We start from the raw sequence: 24,448 nt of genomic DNA, 5'->3' as shown, positions 1-24,448 counted from the left end.
TTCAGATATAGTCTACAGAAAAAAAGGACAAACAGCATAATGCCGAGTGATTTTCTCCATAAGAAATCATTGACAGTACAGTTTCTAAATGTGAGCTGGCAGTGATTCATTTTTTAGGGAGATTTCTCCCCTTATCAAGTGGGTGTGACCGTGGAGTTATATATATATATAAGTTCAGGGGTTTGGAGGCTTGCCTCCCTGCAACAAAACAAGAAAAAAGGAGGGTTTTTTTTTTTGCCCATTTGCCTTTCAGGCTTTTTTTTATTTATTCTTTTGAAACGTCAACTTTCAGGAAGTTGGTGTTTCATATCAAAACCACAATACACCTAATAGAAACTAAGCATCATAGCATTGAAATAAGCTGGTTCAGACAAAATGAAAAAGGCACATTTTAAGATCTTGGAGCATTCAAACATTTCAAATTCCAGAACATTCTCAGATTCACTTTAATTCATTCACTGGTCATTGTTTGTTTTTCTCCCTCTTCTTCCTCTTGTTAGTTGGCTAATGCAAAATATATCCCGACTTAGAAGTCACAATGTGAAAGAAATGAGCACTTCAACTTTTCTTGACATTAAAAAGTTGTGACATATTTTTATGCTTGTTGTTCTGATGTGCAACAAGAGCATTTAAAACAGTTAGAGCTTACAAACTTGTTGATGTGACTTAGCATTATTATGGGCTGTAGGTGGAAAGGCAGAGGAGTGCAAATATTACTCAATGAAAGGGAAATAACTAAGTAAAAAAATATAAGTAGTATATTTGTTCCAAGAAATGCTAACTCATGTTTCAGACTGGAAATAATAAAACTACGTCTCTTTGCAAAAGGACAGTTCATCTGTGTAGTACCCCTTCAGCATTATCATGTGGGTTGTACATTCGAGTTTCAGTCCAGTCATGAGTGATAGAGAGGTTTTACATGCTTATTTTTATGAAAAAATACAGAGAAGCCAAAAAATACTAGTTGCAGTGCAATTGTGAATGGAAAGACATTCTACATGCTTATTTTGCATGGTAAAATACTGAGACATCATTTTTCCAGGTAGTGTAATAAAATGTCTTGATTTTAGCTCTTCATTACCCCTACATTGCACACTGCTTTTTATCAGTCCGTCGGTAAAAAACAATTAAAAAACACAAAACCTAACCACATTTTAGCCATAATAAGATATGGAGCTGTAGTAACTACTGTTTCCAGATCCTTTCCATTTCTGAAGTGCTTAACTATTCATTTCTGACCTGGGGGGGGGGTTCAAGTGCAGAACATTTGCTAAACATACAAAATTCTTAGACTAGAACTTGCACAAGCATAATTCTACATCAAATTGTGATCTTTGTAAGAGTCTGTTGTTTTTATAGTAAGCAGTTATTAATTTCATTGCCACGAGTTTGGCATATATTTCTTTATGTAAACAGCAGTTTCTGTCCGTTTTTGTATCTTTCCAAATCCCAAGCTTAAAAATAATGACAAGGGCTATATATATATATATATATATATATATATATATATATATATATATAAAACCTTCTAAAGTGCATCCTTGACCTGCATTATGTAACCAAACTGGCCGACAAGCCTTTCATCCCTGCCCAACCCCTCCACACAAACTCACACAGGTCTATATTTTTTCTTTTAGTCAAACAGCCAGTTGGTCATTTGAAATTAACTATTTGTGCCACTCCTGTCCTTCAATTTCACATCACAGTATACCTTTCCCCCTAAAGAAAAATAATTTCATCTCAGTGATTAGCATAAGCTTAACTTTATGTTCCATATCAAAACAACTTTCTGAGCTCAATTTCATCTCAGTGATTAGCATAAGCTTAACTTTATGTCCCATATCAAAACAATGTTCCAAGCTTACTAAACTGCATGTATAATAACTTACCTGCAGTGTGCATCATACATACATATATAACCTATGCATCTGCAATGTTCTCCTCCATTCCTCCATAGTTACTTACAAGCAAGACTTCAGGGATTTCCTCACCTAATGTGTGCACTACTCTACTGGAAAAACTGTCAGTAAGATATAATATCTAGCAATGGATACTGCTGCTCTGGTACAGATTCCCTATTCACATAAAATGAAGTTCTGCACTCTATACATTCAAGAGCAACTTGGATCTTTTAATGTGAAACAGAAAACTTACCCCAGGACTATCCCTTGTACTACTAATGGACAGAGGTGGTTGCTAAATGCTTTATCCCATGCACTGGTCCCCTCAAATTATCTGTGGTATGATCCCAGTTATTCATATTAGGGGCAATATATAATTATTGACCATGGGATGGGCAAGGCCAGTCCCTAACCAAATGGGATAGGTTAATTCACAAAAAGGGAAACTGGCTAGGCTTAATCTGGCCTACAAGTGCAGCTAGCCTAGTACTTAACTATGAACCTATGAACTGTGAGCCAATAGTTTGCACCATCCTGTTAGTAGAATTACCCAATGGCTTTCTACCCTCTATGTGAACTCACTATTGTGTTTTACTATAGTGGATCTTCAGAAAGACTGTTCTATGCAGGTTTCTTCCTCAGAAAAAAGTCCCGATGTCCTTATACTACCCATGAGATGTTGAGGTTACAGAGTCTCAGTATGCAGTCAGTGCACACAAGACTGTACCACTGTAACTAGAATGACTGAATGGGTTGAGCTAACCTTAAAGGAAGTGGAGGAGAGGCCATGACTGGCAGTTAACAATGGAGGGCTCAGGACTCTTTCTTCATGGAACCATACTACTGGCTATATATGTAAGTATGACGTTGATGTGACAGATTGCCAGGCAGCAGAAAACTTGGCTGGCTGACTGATGCTCACGCATAACTCTCAACCAATCAGGGACAAATCTCAACAGAATCAAGAACAAATCCAGAAAAATATCGGGGCCAATCAGGGACACTTCTAAAATATTAATTCTATTAACTTGAAACATTAACAGAATTAGAGAATGTAAATTAATATACATTTCCTGAAGTAAAATAAGTAATCACCTCTTAATTATTGTCATTATTTATTATGTATAATTTATCACCTTTTGTTCAAAAGGCACCAGTGTTAAGAGGGATTACGAGGGACAAAGCTAAAATTTGAGTCAAAATCAGGGGCGTCCCTGAAAATTAGGGACAGTTGAGAGGTGCAAAGTCAAACAGTTCCCTTACAGTTGCTATGTACTTTCTTTAGTGTCAATGGCAAATTCAGAGATATAATGATTAGGATGTGGAAGCACAGCCCCAGAAGAAAGAAAGATGCAGGCAACCCCTCTTGAAAATTACCGTACACAAATATGTGTTGTTATCTTAATAATGTCTATGAAAGTGTGTGTGTGTCTGTGTGCATGTGTGTATGTCTGCCTGCACATCTGCGTGTGTGTGTGTGTGTGTGTGTGTGTGTGTGTGTGTGTGTGTGTGTGTGTGTGTGTGTGTGTGTGTGTGTGTGCACCTGTGTGTATAATTGTTTGTATGCAAGTCTTCTGTACCTATGTGCAGTGTCAACATTTGTACTGTTGGTGTACTTGAGTCGAGATGTGTATTTACTGCATGACCACTATCTATAGCCTCTGTGACCATTTCTAAGAAGTCTATCAAGTTAAATTTATGAAGTTAATTATAATACATTCCATGGCTTTGCAGATGAAGCTTGTAAGGCTGATAGGCATGTAACTAGGAAGGTCAGTTGTAATGCCACCCTAAGGAGGGTATCAGCAATACAATGTGACACTTGGGTCAACATTACAAGATCGAATATTTAGGTGATCGAACACCTAAACATCGAACTTGTAATATCGAAAGCAAAAAATGGTGAACGGCTGATTTAATGCAGGGAAAGATTTCCCTTGGCCGTTCACCGGATTTTACTCTTTTGTCTACTGTAGACCAGTCTCGGAGTTGGTATATTTAGTTAGGGGGGTGTGGGGGGCACAGCCCCCCATGTCAAGTTTGGGTGTAAAGTAATTTTTTTATTTTCATGGTAAATGGATGTCTTTCTCTGCAACGTCTGATTTTTTTTGGTTCAATATTACAAGTTCGATTACCTAAACATTCAATCTTTTAATACAGACCCTGTGACACTCATCTTGCACAAAGTTAATAGCTAAGCTTAGGATGAACAGAATAAGATGTGTACTGCAAAGGCATGTTTAACAATATTAATTAAACAACCAGCTATACTGTCAGGTCCCATGGAAGAAGTATTTTTGGTCTTGGTTAACACTTTCAATAAATGATCTTTAGAGATAATTGGGAAATAAGGGATTCAAATATTTTGGTACTTTGACTAGAAGTCTTGGAGGTGATGTTTTCACTAAATTTGTTTGCAAGGATATTAACACTGTCTGTTGCATCAGAACAACAGACATCATTATGAAAAAGTTCAGAACAATGCAGTTTTTTTTAGTTTTCTAACATAGCTAAAGAAAAGATCACTAATTAATTTTGGACTCAGTTGATGTTAGTTTAAGTTCATAGGCTCCTTTTAAAGTTTTTTTTGTAATTCTTTTGATATTATTCTTGAGAAGAGAGGTTGTGGATCTGCTAAATAATTAAAAATAGTTTCTTTCTTTTGTTGTACAGTTTATGGTGCTGGACCACCAGAGAGGCTTGTTTATGAATTTGCCATGATACTTAGGTCTGGAAGAGACTATTAAAAAATAAACTGTTTATTTATAAGCTCTATTCATTTTTCTAAATATGTGAAGAATTCCTTAGCAAAGCTTGCTGCACTAGGTGCATTCATAACTGAATTTTGACATTTCATCACAGAGTAGGTTTAGGTTGGCATGTTTGCAGTCCTTAAATTCAGTGGGGTACTCCTGTAGGAGCTTTTAGGAGTTTAAAGGTGAAGGTCACATGTTCATGACCAGATTTCACTGGGGAAAGAGATAACAGAGTAGTAGTGCAAGAGGCAGCCATGTTGGTAAGAATCAGGTCAGGAAGGCTGTGTCCTGTAGTAGGTTTATTTATATTTATCAACTGCTTAAGGGAATTTTTATTTATTAAGTATAGGAATTTTTTGGCATATCCTACATTGGAGGAATACGTGCCGCAATTAAACATGTTTTTGCTAACATGGAGATCATTTAGAACACTGAGGAATTTTACATGGTCATCAAGGGACAAAGAAGATGTTCTATAACAAGTTATTAGTTGACAATTAATCATATAATTAATCTTATCTTGACTGATCTGTAGTTCAATGTGTTTGGTTTATGAGTTCTTAGGGATTTGCCTGGTGGCAATATATTCAGTGACAAAAACGTAGACTTCAGAATATTTGTCATTGGATCTAAAGGCATGAAAAGTACAAAACCCTAGTATAGAGGGAGTGCTTTCTTTACATTTAAACTAAATTTTAATAACCATGCAGTCATGGATGCATTCCAAATATAAGCATGTCTCAAGATCAGACAATTTATTGTTTAGACTTCTGGCATTGAGGAGAGACACCAAAATGTGATCCTATTTCCGAACTGATATATTCATCAACTGGACTCTTGTCTAAAAAGGCTTGGAGGAGGCAGGAAAGCCTTTAACTAGAATGTGGAAATCTTGAAATGACAAGTGCAGAGCATCCTTAGGTAAGTAAGCTGGATTGCTAAACATCTCATCAAATGCTGACACATACTGGATCACCCTGGAATGACTCCAGTTATTGAATCAAATTATCTTTTTTTATATCTAGGCATTATTTCAGGTGAAGTAAGGATTCCATTCAGGACAAGTATCCAACTTGCATTTATAAGATGCATGGAAAGTTATGACATGTCTTTTTACATCTTATGCTTGGTGTCATTCTGAGGGAGTACTAGTACTACTATGTATATATATATATATATATATATATATATATATATATATATATATATATATAAGTCTAGAATGAAATTGTAGACAATACAAACTGCTTTGTTAGGGATTGCCTGCACCTCTCCCTCAAAAGCTTAGGTATATTGGCTAAAACCATATCCACCCCCACTGTGCCTTTTAAGGCAAAGTCTGTCTTCTAAAATGTCTAACATAAATCAGGCCAACATTAAAGTGTTGCTGTTCAGTGCTAGGAGCCTTAACAGAAATCTTCACATCCTACAAGCACTACTTACCCTAAAACCTGTAGATATATGAATCATCTCTGAGAGGTGGTTCCAGACCAGTGAAAGCACTCCATCATTAAAGGACCTATTAGCCATACATGCCTACTGTATTAGACGTAGACACATAAGGAGGAGGTGTTTTTGCATTCTTAAAAAACTCACATCCAGACTCATTAGACAAGATAATAATGTCAGATTCCTCCATGTCCACCTCACTGTAAACAAAACCCTTTCTCATATCATAGCTAACTGCAGAACCTCATCTATACTCCCCCAGTAACACATACCTCCTGCTTAAACAGTATAGAGTCCCTGTTTATTAAGCCAAGCAACACTTTTTGGGAGGCTTCAACTATGCCATTATCAACAGGGAGATTCATACATCCTCAAACATACATGCCCAGAGATTTCTTGACTTCACAAATACAAACTCCCCGAACCAGTTAGTCCACACCCACACCAGTGGAGATAAAATTGTAGGCCTTACCAGTGTGGGACACCTCTACTCCCTAACTATTGTAACCTCCTCCTTGGTTAAATTGGACCACATGTCAGCCACATTCACTTTAAGACTGAAGCCAGAAGCATCTTCCAATACCTTGGTATTCAGAGACTATGCAAAGGCTAATTTGCTAAAGTTGAGTGATGACCTGGCTACATTCAAAAGCCCATTCCATCTCGACAGTCCCACTGCTTATGCAAAATCCTTTACTGACATGTTTTGTGCACATGTAAATAATTACATAGATGCATCTATCCCCCTCAGAAATAAATACAATGCACAATTCAGAAATAAATCCTTTGAACTCTAATACAAACCGACTATAACAAAAAGAAAAAAAAATCACATGCAAAAAAATCTAACTGTCATAAAGCTAAAAACAATCTTGTTAAACTAAACAAAGAGCTCTGAACACTGATCAAATCAAACAAAGCTAGACGCAATGTCAAAATAGCCAACTAGATGAAAGATAATCACAAAGCCTTCTTTAACTATGTTAGAAATCTCAGAAAAAATCCTCAACACTGTGGAGAGCTTAGTAAATGATACCCCTTACTCAGACCCAGAGAACATTGCCAATATACTAGCAGACAAACTCATCTCCACTTCACAGCTCCTCCAGTATTGCCAGATCAAATACCCACATCTACCCTTTCTCATCAAGCATTATCTAAGGCCAAGAACACTATCTCCATGGTGCTGGATAATATATCAGGCTGCCTACTAGCTAGCCTGAAACATAAATTTGTCAGACCCCTGCTGAGGTTATTCAATATTAACCTTAAAACAGACTTTGTACCAGACGAATAGGGGACAGCAACAGTAATTTCCCTTGAACAAAAGTGAGGCTACAACAGATCTGCCTAATTACAGGCCCATAAGCCTGAACATTCTCATCTGCAAAGCTATGAAAAGGATCATTATGGAAGTAATAAATAAGGATATAGGTGGCCTACAGACTCCCAGCCCAACTGAGTTTGGATTCATCAAGGGCAGGTCTTGCCTATTTAACCTGGATGACTTCTTCAAAAAGGTCACTGTAGCAGTGAACAAGGGCAGATCAGTGCACTTTATCTGGACCATGCGAAGGCATTCAACATCATCCTACACTCAGGCAACATAGATAAACTCTTCCTGTTAAATTTTAATTCCTACGTAATTCACTGGATAGCAAATTGGCTTACTCTACCCATAGACCTGTCACAAGTGGAGTGCCCCAGGGTTCATTCCTTGGATCACTTCTCTTTGATAGTTACTTCTCAGAAGTCAAAGCTAATATTAAGGGAGTGTGGTTGACCAAGTTTGCAGATGATTGCAAACTTGGCACCACCATAAAACTTTCAGAGGACAGCATGATCCTACAAGAGCACCTGTCATGAACCAATAGTTGGTGTCAACACATGGACTGAAACTAAATGCCAAGAAATGTATAACTGTATCCTTTAGCAAGTATTATTCCCTTTGCAACTACCACATTGACAACATCCCTATGGAAACTGATACTGCAATTACAGATCCTGGAATCTTTGGTGAAAATGAAGTGTACTTGATCATCAGATATCCAATATTGTAAATAAGTTCTTTTTCATCACACAGCTTATATTGAAGGGTATGTTATCTAGATCCAGGAACATAATGGTTCCTTTCTATTTAGGACTCATTAGGATAATCATTGAGTATAATGCCCCTTTTGGTATGCACCTATCCAAACACTTGAAATAGCAGGAATGACCACAGTGCTTCCTCACCAGAAAAATCAGTGGCCTATATCATAAAAACTATGTAGACCATCTTCAAGCATTGTCTCTCTTGTTGGTATCATACAGGATACTGAGATACAAGCTCTGTAAGAAAATATAGAGCTTTAACAGATCCTGTTCTAATAAACCTATTACACATTTGGAAGTCCAAACAGCAACTCAAGGGACCTCCTTCTCCTTTACAAGATTAGCAGAACATACTGAAAGGATAGGTATGCATCAGAAATAGCTTCCCCCTCCACATACAGTAGAGAGTCAATAATCTGAATGTCGATTATCAGAACAGTCAATTATGGGTCTATATTAAAACATCGACTTTTTAAAATGTCGACTGTTCTAATATCGACCTCTATTCAGCGAATGCTGACAATCTCGAACATGCAGAACAGCAAATTTTTTTCCCAGGGAAAACATTTGCTGTTCCGATACACGTACATACAACACAAGCACACCAAACAAACAGCAATCCACACACATACACCTAAAATCCTACATCTAACCCTACACTAAACTGTACAAACACCACTAGCTATCCACTTACCTTAACCCAAATCCTAGCCCTAACGTCTGTCACTATCGCACACTCACCTCACCCGCATCCTAACCCTAACTCACCTACCCTGCCCTAACCCTCACGTCCACACAATCGCACACTTACCTGACCTGCACCCTAACCCTAACTCAACTACCCCGTGCCCTAACCTTCACATCCACACAATCCCAACCCGTAACTTTCCACCACAGTGCTGAAAATAGTGAAGCCACAGGAACGGCCAACCGAATTCCTTCCGTAGGAAAAAAATCGGTGTTCTGCAGCTTCGCTATTTTCAGCATTCGCTGAATAGGGGTTGATATTAGTTGTGAAACTTCAATGTTCTAATATAGACCCATCAATTATCAGAATCAGTCTTCCAAAATTTTTGGGTGGGAAAAATCATAAAGTCTGAAAATGTAAACATTATATGCATTTGCCTGAGCATGTTTTTTGAGCTTGTAGCCAGCTCATGTGTGAAATATATTCACTATTGTCCATTGGAATTGCTGAATGGTTGAAAGTGTATTCCTTCATGCAGAAACAAACAAGATTTTAGAAGTTTTTTATCCAATTCAATTATATGTATGATTATCCGAACAATTTGATTATCCAAACTACCCTAGGTCCCAATAGTTTGGATAATTGACTCTCTACTGTAAAGTAAAATACTTCTCTTAGTCTATTGAAACATAACTTGGGCAAATGGATGGATAACTGCAAATTCACACCTGGTTTAGCTCCAATGACCCTCATGGACAGGTGAAATATGTAAGTACCCAACATATACTTGAGCGGCCCATCTTTGGTGACTCATATTGAAAAATGTAAGTGTAAATAATTACCATGAGAATGTATATCTAGGCTTCTTAAGATCCTCACAGATCACTAACTTAGTAAGTACCAATAAAACTGTAAGTCATGATGGAGACATCATTCTCCCCAAAGGGGATAATGATGCATTTTTTGGCATTCACTTTGAGGCCATGTTTCTGGCACCAGTCATTTGTTTGGCCTGCACCTCAGAAAAGTATATCCCAAACAACAGAGGCCCCAAGACCAACCCTGGGATACACCGCTTGTCACGGGTCTACTGCTTGAGGTGGCTTCCCCTATTTTAACTAGGTGGGTTCTATCAGTGAGCCAGTTTTCTACCCATCTGGTAACATATGGATTGATGCCTAGTTGAGAGGCTTTATCTATTACACCCAAGTGGGGAATAGTATCAAAGGCTTTGGCCAGGTCAAGGTAGGCGGTGTGCACCATCTTCCTCTTGTCCATGTCTTTGGTGACTGTCTCAAAGAAGTCAACCAAATTTAACAAGTATGACCTCCCCTTAACAAAACCAAACTGTGTGGGATCAAGTATTTGGAGGTTGACGATCTTCTTGTTAATGAAGTCCATGATAATCCATTCCATGGCCTTGCAGATCAGGCTAGTTAGGCTGATGGGTCTATAATTTCCTGGATCTGTGGACTTTTGTGCAAGGGATGACAATGGCTGTCCTGCACTTGGCTGGGATGAAGCCAGTACTCAGGCTTTGGTTGAATAGAGTGCCTAATGGTGCTGCAAGTTTCTGCCTGAGTTCGTGTAGGATGCAGCCTGGGATGTTATTAGGTCCCATGCAGGCTGTATTTTTTGCCTTTGAGAGGACAGTGATGACTTGCTCCCTAGAGATAAGGGGAGGGGGGCAGGTGCTGGGGATGTCTTGATTTACTGATGGGAGAATAGATGGGTGAAGTTTTCACTGAACCTGTCAGCCAGCAAGTTGGCTATATCTACGGCATTTGTGTATGTGGTGTCCTTGGCCACCAGTTCTGAGAAGATCTGAGTGCTTCTTTTGAGATTGCGGATATATGTGAAGAAGACCTTATGATTGTCTTTAGTAGATGTGGCCAGTTTGGACTTGAAGTTTGCTTTGGAGGATTTCACTAGTGCTCTTATTTGCTTGTTCAGGCTAAGGAGAGATTACTTCCAGTTAAGCACCTGCTCCTCATTGGTCCTAGACAGCAATTTTTTCCTTTTAATTATAGAGTCTGTTTATTGCAGATGTCTGCCAGACAGGTTTACTCTTCCATGAGGAGGATAATTTTGTCTTCTCTGGTATTCCTGATTCCATACAGCTATATAAATACCATATAGTACTTTGGTATAGGTTTGAACATATGTGCCAGTTCCTATGGAAGGGGAGGGGGCTTTGAAGCTGTTAATACCTTCCCTCAGGAGGCTGTAATCAGCTTTGGAGAAGTTTTTTTGTTTGACCCTATGTGGGGGGGGGGTAAAGATTACTTTGAAAGTGACCGCTTTGTGGTTGTATCCTACCAGGGAGGATGACACTGTAGGGATACTGCAGTGGTTACTCATGTTGGTTAATACCAAGTCCAAGATATTATCACCTCTTGAGGGGTGTTGACCAGCTGGTCCAAGGCATTTGCATTGATGAAATCAAGGAATCTTTGGACATTTGTGTTCTGGCATGAGTAGATCTTCCAATCTAGTTAAAGTCACCCAGGATCAGGGTAAAGGCTTGAATCTTCATAGATTCAAAGAGGTACAGATAGGTAGAGTGGGCATCTTGAGTCATAGTTGGGGCCTGTAGCTAGCTATGATTTGAATAGGGGTCTTGTAAATTGTTAACTGCACCTGGAGTGTCTCCTGTGCATCATACTGTTTGACCAGCCTGGAGGTGTGTATGTCTTTAATATATATTGCAACTCCACCTCCTTTTGGTTTTTGCCAACAGTTTGGGGTCTGAATGTATGATAGGATGCGTAACCGGGTATGGCTGGGGTGCTCTCTGTAGCTTTGAACCAGGTTTCTGTGACTGTACAAATGTCAACATCTTCCATGATTAAGAATGCTTACAATGAGTGCATTTTCATATTTAGACTCCTAGCGTTTTGCAGCATGACCTTTAATTTGTGTTTTGACAAAATTTTCATGTTGGTAGTTTTAACCTCATGGCATTGCCTAAAAAAGGCACTATGGGGGAGTAAAGAGCCTTTGCCAGATGCCTGAAGCCCAACAGGGACAGATACAGGCCATCTCTGGCAAAGCATCATGGTCTGTCAATCATGTCTTCCTAGGCTGTCCAGTCATGGATCCCTTTGGAATGACACCAGAAACTAAGCCGATTGTTAAAGTCAATCATTTTCTATTTGCATTGAGGTATCATTCTGGATGATGGTAAAACGCTGCTTAATGCTAGGATCATACCTGCCTGGGATGCATATTCAGTGAGCTTGATCATGTTTCTGTATGTCTCAAGTAATTCACACCAACATGGACTATGACAGAGTCATAACAGTACCTGTTGTTGAGAGACTTGAGTCCATGGGTTATATGGCAGATTCTGGCACCTGACAAACAACTAACCATGACTTTCTCCTTATCCAGCCTGGTGAGGGGCATATCTGTGTGTCTCACAATAATATCCTATGACTAATATATTGAGTTTAAAGTTAGGCCTTAGCAGCTGTGAGACACAGGTGTGTGGACTATGTGTGGTGTGTGGTGTGATGGGCAGTGGAGTTTGCATGTGTTTTTGCTCAGGGGTCTCTTTTGTTTGGGTATGTTTTTGTTGAGGACCTCTGCATATGAGGGTGTTTGTTGAGTAGGTGTGGGTGCTGTTAGAGGTGTGGTGTTTTGTGCTGGCAACCTTCTCCGTGCAAGATATATTGGATTGTGAGGGAGAGAACATAGATTCTAGGTTCTTAATGTAATTGCATCTCTCAGAAATTTTGTTCCTAGGTGGTAGCAGTAGAGGGTTGTCCATGTACATGAGGCAGTTGCTACACTGTCTCAGGATGCCCATATCAAACAGACTGGCAGGAGAAACCATAGGAAATTGTCCATCCATATTTGTCAGAATTTGAGGAAGAGAGGCCAGAGCAACCTAAGGGGTATAAAGGGTGGAAGGTCTAAGAGGAGTACTACTAGGTGATCACACAAGTGCTATTAAGGGAAAAGCTCTAGCTGGAATACCTCATAATGGGTTAAAAACAGTGCATGACATGCAAAGAAGCCCAAACCAGTTCAAACTCGGGGTTTACATACCAGAAAAAAATAGAAGGTTCTAGTAACACAGAAATCTAGCCAATCCTGCTAACCCCTGTTTTCTTTACCAGCCTGTGACAGCAGACAAGGTCCAGGTAGCCCTGCTGCTCTCACTAGCAGAGGAGATAGGCCCCTACCAACACAAGATGGCTGCCAGAAACACAGAAGGCAAACACAAGATGGCTGCCGGAAACACAGAAGGTAAACATCCAGACTATGCTACTCAATTTAAGGGTAAGAACACAGTAAATTTCAGAAAACAGCACAGATTATCCACTTACAGACAAAAACAGAAATTACAGTATGAAAAAATACTTAAACAGTAATGAAATGCAGTTAATCAGTAAATTTCTTTAAAAAGTGCAAATATGATAAATTAGCTCACAATCACAACAGAAAAAACAGCTCCAATAAAGCACCAATTCAGTAAAATACTGACTTCAGTTTAATCAGACTACCAACAAGCAATATCAAATGCGGCAAACTAAATGCAGTTGAAGACCTAAGCACAAGCAGCAAAATTAAGTAGGAAGAGGCACAATATTTTTTTCAATAGAAAGTGAGGAGACAGAAGATAATTCAAGGTTAAGAAGCTAAAGGGGTGAGACTTCACAACTGATCAGACTCAACTTAGTAGAATGAGCTGATACAATGGGTGTGCTTTCACAACTCATTTCACTGTACTCAGTAGAATGAGCTGTTGCAATGGGACTGAGAGGAGGGTCCAATGTCAAATTGATAGTAGTGATGGGCAACTCAAGAGTCACCAAGCTGCAAGCTTAAGACCACAATAACAGCATGATACAAGATCAGAACAGAGGTAAGGATTCAATTCCCTGCGCCTACAAAATAGTTGTACAGTTTAAACACATATACAGCAATTATAGCTTTAGTTAATCAGAAGTGCAAAAAACAGTTGAAAATATGCACTTATCTTCTGTAGTCTTACAGCAGCTTTTGGAGAACAGCAGAGCAAGGACAGAAGGCCTAACTCACTGCAGCTTTGAGCAAACAAGCACAAATTGGTTTAAACACTGGCTATTTAAGGCAGAGAAACAGGAACCAGCCAAAGTTCAAATTATCCAATCAAAAACACTGTAAAACAGACCCCTGTAGCAGTAACTCTAGCCAGATCAGACCAAACTGAAACTTTTTCACATGAAGCAATATTTAGGCCTCTCTAGACAAAAGATTAACTGTTCTACAAGTTCCAAAGGTCACAAACAGTACTAGATTAATCTCTATGCTAGTACTTTTCAAGTGCAGCAACAAGAAAAATTAACAAAACAACTAGATAAAAGAATAAGGAAACAAAGATCAGAACAGAGGTAAGGATTCAATTCACTAAGCCTAAAAAAAAGTTGCACAGTTTAAACAGATATGCAGCAAATATTGTTTTAGTTAATCGGAAGTGCAGACAACAGTTGAAAATAAGCACTTATCTTCTGTAGTCACAGCAGGTTTCAGAGAACAGCAGAGCAAGAGCAGAAGGCCTAACTCACTGCAGCTTTGAGCAAATGTAATATGTCTCTATGGTGTACAATGACAGGGAAAATGTATTTAAATAGATAAAAGGAGAGACTTTGCAAAATTATGGTTTTGTGTTGACTAACAGTAGCCAATAAAAGAGGAGGGGGGATTATGTGGCCAAATTATCATACAGAGCAGACAACAAGACTGCATTTAAGAACACATCAAAATCAGGGTGAGAGGGTAGACAAATAATTAGACTCTTAGCTCTTTTCCTGAATGGTCTAGAACTGCCTTAAAGCAGTCACAACTCCTGAACTAACCTGAATCTCACTACCCTCTCACAAGAAAGAAACTATTGCTTAATACCAACAGTTACATCACTTAAATGGTTAAATGTGGTGCAGCTATTTATTGGAATTACTATTACAAGCTTAAAGTGCTTAGATAAAACAGATACAGACTGCTAAAATGAACTTAAAAACAAATACTAAAAAATGAAGAAAAAACTTCACTTATCTCTGCAGTTGAATGGCTTAAAACTATCTGAAACCAGCATCAGTTTACTCATTCTAGTTATGGTGCTGAAATTTACACTAAGCTGAAACTTGCAGATTGATCAATAGAATGCTGGCAGGACATTGGCACATATACCAGGGTGGTACAGCTAATGGGGAGAGAATATCTAGGACAAATCAAAATTAGATGATGCCTGTACAGACTGGGGCAGTCATGCAACAAGGGGCAGATTAGTGCCCTCCAGTGTTTTATGTTCCATGCCCTTAAATAATATTTAGGTAACTCAACAACTTGCTCAGTCACTGGGTGACTTACCTTTCTGCAAGTATTGCTCTTTATACTCATTTACTGGATCTACATTCCTGTCCCCTCACATTTTACCTACCTTTCTGTCTCATTTTATGGGCAAGCCCTCCTTACCTTTCATGCTACCTCCTCATTCTTTTACTATCTCACTTCTAGTGATTCCACCTGTTAGCTTTAGCCCAGTTAGCTCTTTTTTTTGCAGTCCTTTCTTGCATACATTTGAACCAAGATGGACTATCCTTTCATTTGATTTCCACGTTTCTCATTCATAACTGTCATTTTTTCCTGTTTATTACCTGCTTTACTTTTTCCTTTATATTACCTCCACCTACCCATCTCATTTTCCTTAGGAGAGTACAGCTGCATGCATACCTTTTGGAAATATTCAGCATGGGGTCACATGATTAAGGCAGGAGCTATTATATTACCTTTCCTGGACCCTGACGTGGTGTTGCTTGAATTGCTGACTCTAGTGTAAGCCTGTTTCATGGAGATGCATTGCTTGTCTGTGGAAGAACCTGACCTCATGCTCACTGACCTGAGATTGTAAATTATCTTTTTTGCATATGGTTATCTGTCAATTGGTGGACACTGCTTGTTTTACACAAAAACATGCCTGTGTGGAATTTAGTAATGTGGTACATAGCTCAGTTTCTTATTCAGCATACTGCACTAGAACTAATGCATGACAGACTGAAGGCCACTTGCTGAGTCTAGCAGTTTTTACTCAGTATTTAGATGAATAATAAATACACACAAAACAAAGTTCATCCCTGTCAATATTCAAGTGCAACTTTGATCTGTGGATGGGAAACAGAAAATTTACCCCAGGACTGCCTCCTGTACTATTAACAGACAGAGACAGCAACTAAATCACATGTGAAGGTCCCCTTGCATTATCTGTGATATGATCTCGGTTATTTTCTCCTTAGGGGTAATATATAATTATCACCCATGAGATGGGTAAGGCCAGTCTCTAACCAAATGGGATAGGTTAATTTGAGCACAAAAAGGGAAACTGGCTAGCCTTAAAATGGCCCTCAAGAGCAGCTAGCTTGGTACTTCATAGGTTCATAGGTTCATAGGTTCGTACTAGGCTATCTGCCCAAGGGCATTTATAAGCCTATCCCAGAGTTTTTGTGGCTTTCGCCACACCTTAGTTTGAAGAAAACTATGCCCATTGTTTTGTTGTGCCTCTGTCAAGCAGAGACACTGAGGTAATCCCTGGGGTATATCTGCGATCTCCCATCCATTGGTCAAGATTTCTCTTGAACATGGCCAGCGAGGTGCTCTGCCTCACATGTACCGGGATTTTGTTCCACAGCATAGGGAGTCTTTGGGTGATGAATCTGTCCCTCCAGCATGTCCTATTAATGACCGTGTCAAGGTTTAAGTCTCCTGCCCTTGTAGTTCTGAGGGATCTAGGGAAGCTATAATATTTTGCTGATCTATGTTCTTGAGCATAAACAACTAATGTTTTTCTTCCACCATTTCTTCAGAACTTTCTCGTTCATTGTCCCGTTCTACTCCTTAAAGTGCTTTCAGCTTCCATTTAAAGCCTTGTTGTTGAAACAGAAAATGTTTATATTTTATACATTTACAGTCTACCTTATTTATTTTTAATTTTCTTTTGTTATGTACCAGTGATTAGTAATTAAGCCTCTAAAGAAACTAAAGTTTAATTCAAGCTGAAATTCTAACTATTTTTCACAATAAGTCATTATTTCTATAATAGTTAATTAATTAGTTAGTTAGTTAATTAACTAGTTTGCTTTATGTATTTGATCATCACTTTAGTGGACTACTCCATTAAACTGTTTTCAGCTATGTCTCAGGCCAGTGTCTAGGGCAGCATAAAACTAGCTATAGAAATGTTATGGATGTGCGTGAAGTAATCTAAAACTCATTAGCATAATAATACAGACAAAGGGTAATATTTTACAAACAAGAATTGCCATATAAAGCCGTATTATCCATATTTTAATAGAGTATAAATGCAAATATAAAAGTAAATACACAGTTAATATTTATGAGGAAAAGAAAGAAATAAAAAAAGAAAAACAAAAAGGCAATCAAAGGGAGCTGCGCAATATGACAATATCAAGGTGTTCATGAGAATAGTGTTATGATATCTCCTTTATTTTATCACAGCTAGGCAAAGGCAACACAATATTTTTCTATCAGTTAAACTCAGGACCTGTTGTATGCATTTCCATCAAGTACTCTGTTTCTAAAGCTATTCCTATGTTTAATAAGAAAAAAGTAAACCCAGGTTCATAGCTCTTTGTTGCGGAAGACAGCCATTGTCTTTACAACACAGATGATTCTTACTCAACCCATAACCCTTTCTTGTCACAGCAGTGTCAACAGGCAGCACACTTGCTATATTTGCAGAAGGCTATGGGTTCTACTCCCACAGTAGGTAGATGGATTTCTGACAATGCGATGTAACATAAGGGGGGCTGCACTCCTCAGTGTCATCCTTCTGATGAGATGTTAAACTGAGCTTGAGCAGATGGTAGTTCATGTGGATGCAAAAGATCCCAGGGCACCTATCAAAAAGAGTAGGGGTTCTTTATTGATTATCACAATTTATACACATTATTTACATTATTTACAATTATTTACATTTTTATCTACCATATAGTATAATAGAATCCCATATACCTTAATCATTTCTCCACCACTCTTTTTTCGTCAACCAAAAATGTATTTTCATCAAAATTTCAGACAATACCCATTTACCATTACATTTAATTTCACAAAGCATATAATAGTTTTTTTATCAATCTCTCTTACCTCTTTTTGCCATAGTACCGATATTTTAGCATATTCATATCTATATCTTCAACACTTTTGAGACATTTCACTATCTTATTTTCACATACCTTTTCCCATGATTCTTTCACTCTTGAGTAATTCAGAAAAACATGTTCCATTATCTCATCCTTTCCACAATAATTGCACAACCTCTCTAGTATTCTTTTATAAGGCATATTTGTTTTCACAGACAATTTACCTATTGTCAGTCTCTACAAAAAATCATTACACTTATCATTTTTTTTCCTACACCATGCAAGCCTTATCTTAATCACATTTTCTCTTAATTTCTTAAATGTTTCCATGGGTATATATAATAATGTTTCTTCTTTATATTTGAATACCATTCTTTATTGTTTTTCCACCATTTTGTATATTCAATCTCCATAAAAAGATTTTATTCTGATACTATTTCATATATTCATTTACAGAATCTCTCCATCTTTACCCTAAATGTAATCTCGCCCAAAAATTCTTATCTTTCAATATGACATTTACTAAATTCTTATGTTTTTCTTCTAATCCTACCAAAACTTTGTAAAGATTGAGCAAAGCTGCATGAACATTTGGATTAATTAACCTTAATCCTCCTTCCTCTTCTTTAACATACAAAATTCCTCTTTTAACTAGATTTAACCTGGATCCCCATATAAATGAGAATACAATACATTATATTTTTTTCATACTTAGCATCATATAAACACCTGCTAAATAAACAATTTTACTAAAAATAACAGAATTTATTAAGTACACTTTTTCTTATATGACAGTTTATATGACTTCAAAACATACATACTTCTCTTAATTTCTATATTATTTTCTCCCGTTGTTTTTCTCTATGCATATTTGTCCCAGATCTTATCCCTAATATATCTATAATCTCATCATTAAATTGAACCCCTTCTATGTTATTTGTTGACCCGGTTCTTCTACTTTTGTCTTTATTTATATATAAACTAAGTATTTTTAAATACTGATTTAATTTTCTGATTCCTTCTTCCATCCATTCCTTATTCTTCATAACCAAAATTAGATCATCCACATAAGTGAGAACTACTGGAATTTGTAGTGTTAGATGCAGACAGTTAGATATCCACTGTTGAGCATCATGACCCTCATACTGTATACATCTGTAGCTGTTATGATGGTATTAACATTAGGAACACTGCCTAATAAGGCACCATAGGGGTGGCAAGTACCTGACAACCCAGCAGTGACAGATGTAGGACATCCACAGCAAGTCATTGGGTTCTGTCAATCATGCCATCCCAACCAGAGAGGTCCTGGATCCCCAGAGAATGACACATAACACGTAAGCCAATGTTGCAGTCAGCCATCTGTTGAAAGTACCACAGCATCATTCTGGGTGACAGTGGTACACTCCCCAGGGCTACTATCACACCTGCCTGAACTGCATAATCAGAGAGTTCAACCATGTCTCCTGTCAGGTAGTCCAGGGAGGTGTGTCCCAAATCATTCACACCCACATGGATACGGAGTGATACTCTTAGTTGTTGTGTACTGACATAACTGGCTGTGTCATGTGTTAGACGCTGGCATGTGATTGATACTTGGCTGTTACCTGCTCCAAATTCAACCTAGTGAGTGAGATGTGTGTGCCTCAGTATTGAGTTACCCATGACCACTGTATTGTGTATGGTGGTTAGCCTTAGGGGCTTAGGTTGGGGGCACACTGTGTAGGTTAAATATGTGTCCCTTGGCATGTGCCATGTTCTAGTGTCTGAGGGGTGTCTGTTTTGCTGGTCTGTACTGTTTGGGTAGATGTCCATTGAGTTCTCCTGAGAAGGTGGGTGTGTGGCTTTTCACTGTATGTCATGGTTGTCAAAGTGAGTGTCATGATGATCTACATGTGCCACATGGTGTGGTGCATGTGTTGATCTTATCCTCTTGACCTGCTAGTCCATGTTTTGGTGGAGAGTGCATATATACACATTAGGTGATATATGGGTAACCCTCACAGGTTTGAATGTTTAGAGTTTAGAGGGGGAGGGGGGTTGTCTGTGTACATGTGGCAGTTGCAACAGTGCCCCAGAATGGACATGTGTACCAGGTCAATGGGTGAAAGCACAGATAACCACCCTTCAAACATGCCAGGAGGGGTGGACATAGATAAGTACTGGGGTGACATCTGTTATGTACGACTACTGCTGACAACTCACAGGTGTGTCACACATCATGATACAATAACCTAGTGAAGTACCAAGCCATAATGCTAGTTGAAGTGCAAGACAGAAAGAACTAGCATGATGTATGGGTGGAACAGAAGGCAGACTGTCTATCACCTGTAATACTTTACCACAGCTGTGCAGTTATCAGCAGCTTTGGCCATGTGAAAGCTCAGTAAGCTCTGTAACGCATGCGGTAACTGCACAACACTATAGTAGACATACCTAGATAGGCAGGCCTTCTAATCCCAATACTTGCAAGTGTGTGTGAATCATGTACTGTCTGCCTCATATTATTTTTGACCTGTGTACTACCCTTTACACTTCCCTTCACTTCAGTTTAGTAGACCTGTTGATGTCATCCACCTTAGAAGTACCTTTGGAAGAGGTAGAAATGTATAAGCTCTGTGGTGTGTCTGATAACTGTGTAGCACTATAGTAGGGATACCTAGATAGGCAGGAGTTCTAATCCTAATACTGGCAACTGTTTGTGTGAGGATCATGCTTAAACAATTTTGATGTCTATACCATACATGGCTGGTGACCACCTCCCACTGCCATTACTTTATATAGTGTGGTGACAGCATCTGCCTCACATGCAGCAGGTTAAACCATTGTACAGTCCTCTGTACAGATGTGTCTGGAATATCCATATGTTTGAAACCTATACATGGTCAGAAGTGGTCTGTGTGCCTAACAATGCCCATGTATGTGATATTATAGCCAAATAAGCCACAGTGAGTGTACTCATACCTGACTGAAACATCATGTTGATAGAATGTCTGCCACCCTCAAAGGTGGTCTGCATTGTAGGTGCAATACATGAGTACAGATGCTTAGTTTTACAAGAGAACTGTACCTGTTATGGGTCATATTAAAGGCTGAAAGAGGTGTGGACTGTCATATTGTGGTCCTAATTAGTATGTAACAGGAACACCTTGTATCTTAAGAGGGATATGTACACAATTTATATCCACTGTATACCAGTAATGTGTCATGCATGACCTTACCTTAGGCTGTTTGTCCAGCACAATTTGCCGGCCTCTGTCCAGCTGTCTTGACACTGACAAATTGTGAGGTATGTTACAAGAATGTTGAATTCACGTCAGATAGGCCCCAGTGGTGACCACTGTGATACAATACAGTTAACCTCAGCACAAGTGAACATGCACAACAAGCAATATAGCTATTACATAAAGCAATATAGCTATTACTGATGGTTGTGTGCATGGTAAATTGCATGTGCTTCACATGCCTGAGGTATTGGCAGGCAACAACAGAACAATGTAATACTCACCAACTTCAGGCTTCTGTCCCATATGCAGACCAGAGGGTCCTAGGTAGTTGTGAGAGGGAGTTACTGTCAGCAGATACACATGTGGCCTTGGTATAGGATGGATGAAGCATGTCTGCACATCTACAGTACTAACCTCAATAATACACAATGTCTTGTCCTCACCATAGATGTGCACCTCTATGCATTAGAAATCCACATCTACAACTGCAATCGGACCTGACACATGCATGTAGATACAATACAGATACATGTATGCCTGATACATTAGTGTACTAATCCCTACTGGGCCCTTACCTGCACGTTCCTCAGCTAGTGGGTGTGTGCAACCCACCTCCACAATGCTTCCTTCAGTGTCATGGCTTGTGCATTCAGCTTGAGGCCCAAGTGTGGTGAAGAGCTCTTCTGTGTGTGTCACGAGGGCTGGATGGCTGGGCCCCCACCTGTGGCTAGCCAGTCCCTTGCTACAGCAGCAGCACATTGATGGGCATGGCATTTGAGGTTGGTGGCCCAATGCTGCACATGCACATAAGTTCTGCTGTACAGGCTGGCAGCATTTACCCTGTGGACCACACTGTTCCACAGGGCAGTCCTCTCCCGCACATCTTCTGCTCTCCATCCACATGACAGGGCATAATGTCCAATCTCATATTGGGTGATCATGTCTGTTTCCCCAACAGAGAATGCTGGTAGGCAAGCACTCTGCATGTTACCTGGAAGACATAAACAGGAAATGGTCACAGGACCTCATACGGTTGTCAAAATGCACATCAACTGTGGATATTACTTGCAAATAATCTGGACTACACCAGAACCCTCCAAGCTATCATGGCTATAGCAGCTTGCATTACAAGCCTGTCCCTGAGCTATCTTATTCCCCCCAATGTTGGACACTTGATTGCATAATGCTCTATCCTCCATTCATGTCTGTGTAGAGAGTTGACAGTGATCATCTTCCATGTGGATGGTGTGTGTATGGTAGCAGGTCTGTGTTTGGCTGTGGTGTGTGATGGAGCTCTGAGCACATGCCTGAGTTCATGTAGGAGGCTGACACTGATGTTATTATGCCCCATGGAGATATGCTGTTATTGCCATCAGTAGGCAATATGTACATGCTCACCATTGCTGTGGGGAGGAATGTGGCTGATGTGCATATCTCCATGTATGACTGGGATGGAAAGGGTGGCAATGTTCCCACCTAACCTGTGTGATGCAGGTTGCCTATATCCACTGCATGTGTGTATGAGGTGTTCTTTACCCCCAGTACCGGGTGAATTGTGTTGTTTCATCTGAGGCTTACAACATATGTGGAGACATGGTTGCAATTGTCCTCGGTGGTGTGGATATGTCCGATACATAGTCATAGTCAGCCTTACAGGACATCACCTGTGAACATACCTGCTTGCTCAGATATAGGTGGAATTGCTTCAAAGTTGTTGCCTGCACCTATGTGTCCCTGTACAGCAAATTTAGCAATATATTATGTGGTTTGTGTATTGCTGCTGTCCACCAAAGGGGATTACTCTACCTTGGTGGAGGCTGGATATACAGGTCAGGTACTGCGTGTCCATAAAGCTACAGCAGATATAAAGGGTACACACCCCTGATACACTGCCTGGTATTTGTGTAATTGGAACATGACACCACAATAACTCATTTCATAACAATTTCTACCTGTAGTGTGACCTATAGCTTGTACAATCCAATTGAAAACATAACAATCTGGTCTGTGAAAACATATGGAAATAATACTCAGTACAATAAGCCAGTTGAATGAGTGTGCACACCCTTAAAGTGATATGTTGTGTATGCACCTCTTGAGATGGTTACAGCATTCATCCATCCTGATCTAGACTCTAACATCATGGCACATCTTCACTTGTCAATAGCTGGTCACCTTCCTAGAAACACCTTTGATTGTATTTCAGTGGAATTGTACAGGTTAGGGGTCAAATAAAGATGAGAAACAATATGAAATGATCTTCTGTGGTCTGATTGTCATGCAGCACACATACCTGGCAGTCTAACAGGGGTGTGTACACTTGTGATATCCACTCTATATAGGTGGGGATATAGCTGGTAGTGGTAGGCATGGACAGAGGGTCATAACACAGGTGGATACTTCTCTGATTAATAGCTGAATATCATGGCTACTCTAGTACCCATATCAGTGTCAGAGCACTGCAACAACCAGTAGCAGTAGACATTTCTGTCTGTTGTATGCACTGACACTGATATTATACACTTGTGCAACATGCAGAATGTATGTACCTGAATGGTTGAAACCCATGTTATTTAGTTTTGTGCCTTCCAGCTGAACATAAGCATACATACATGTGCTCAGGGGATACCTGATATACATTTATGTTGTATGTTAGTATGGCACATTGTAGTTACAGTCTTGCAGCTCAATCATACTTCTCAACCTGTTACAGCAGCATGTCTGGACTATGGCACACATAAATGGGTGTCAAAGGGCACATCAATATTGATACTGTATTAATATAGCTGTACCATACATTAGTACGTTGATTGCACAGTAGGGTTTCACATCACTGTGATAACCTGGAAGATGTACAACAGTCATAAGTAGGCTATTATGTTACAATGCCATTGCTCACAGACCTGCCAATGGTTTGGCTGACATAACACAGGTATATGTGTACATGACTACAGATATCAGTCACAAATGTGCTTATTGGAATGGCTAACTGAAAGCAGCAGTATTTTGGAGCTCCATATAACTAGTTAAATAAGACAGGAAAAATATTTTTTTTTCTTCAAAGTATAAAATGTTATAGATAAAGGTCTAATTTACATAATTAGAAACTTTGGTGAAGTTTTACAAATAATTTCCTGTCAAAAAAGCTCGGAGATATATTCACTTGTTAAAATGAGCAACTCAAGGAATT

This window comes from Protopterus annectens, chromosome 3.part0 (genome assembly GCF_019279795.1).
Source record: "Protopterus annectens isolate FY-2018-M chromosome 3.part0, PAN1.0, whole genome shotgun sequence".
Lineage (NCBI taxonomy): Eukaryota > Metazoa > Chordata > Ceratodontiformes > Protopteridae > Protopterus > Protopterus annectens.
Note: the sequence above shows the minus strand (reverse complement) of the source record.